The sequence below is a fragment of the Morone saxatilis genome, unplaced genomic scaffold, assembly GCF_004916995.1.
Source record: "Morone saxatilis isolate NCDOM2014 unplaced genomic scaffold, NCSU_SB_2.0 Contig3, whole genome shotgun sequence".
In the NCBI taxonomy this organism is placed as follows: Eukaryota; Metazoa; Chordata; class Actinopteri; family Moronidae; genus Morone; species Morone saxatilis.
This window is the reverse complement of record NW_023339873.1, coordinates 1,380,534-1,381,501: the sequence shown is the minus strand read 5'-3', so window position 1 is coordinate 1,381,501 and position 968 is coordinate 1,380,534.

Sequence of the window (968 nt, the reverse complement as noted above, 5' to 3'; positions counted from 1 at the left end):
AAAGATACAGTGTATACTGATGATTGATCTGATCACACCTGCATCCCGACCAATTTCTGCTTCCTAAACTGCAGAGCTGATGTGTGACGTTCACTGACCCCGCTGCACTTAACACACAAACAGCCGAGCTGTTGTTGTTGTTGGGACGGGAGGTCGAATCAACTCAGAAACATCAGCACATCATGTTTCCAGTCTGACTCAAACCCACTGACTGCAAGGCTCACACACACACACACACCTGAAAATCATAGTTTCCCTGGAAACAGCCCAGTGGCTCTATTAAGGTATAATGAGTGTGCCTTTTCCCACCCACATGTAAGAAGGTCTCATGTTACCATGGCGCTGTCTGTCTGTTCGTCCTGATTGGCCGGGAGGATAAGAGCATCTCAGGGTTGAGATGATGAATAAGAAGGAAAAAAATAAAAACAACGCAGAGGAGGTTTCACTCGGAGAGAAGCTCAAAGTATAAATCAAAACTCACATTTACAGTTTACTGAATATACAGCTCAGCTCTGATCTGTTTCCCACAATATCTGCTGTATTCTATGAAGGTTCCCGAGTTTCATCCCCATACTGCTCAGGTTTCAATATCATAGTTACTGAAAGGTTGTGTGCTGTGTTTGTGTTACGTTACTACGTGTTTGAGCTCTGAGATTTATTTTGGAGACCTTCACTTTTCAGTTATTTTAACTGACTCCTGATGAACCTATCGTAAGTCACCCATCGGTTTGTAGAGTAGCGTTTTGAAGGCTCCAGTTTGGCGTTATGGCTGTCGCTGTGGCGGTTTGTCGGCGCCAGCGGAGGTGACGTCCCTGCGAGTTGAGCTGCTCTCATTGGCTGCACAGTTTCAACTCGTTCTCACGATCTCATATTCCAGATAAACAGTAAAATGTGTTTGTGAAACGATTTAAGGCTTCTATTTTACTCTAAATGGGACCATCATTTACTAAATGAACATCACACTGTAT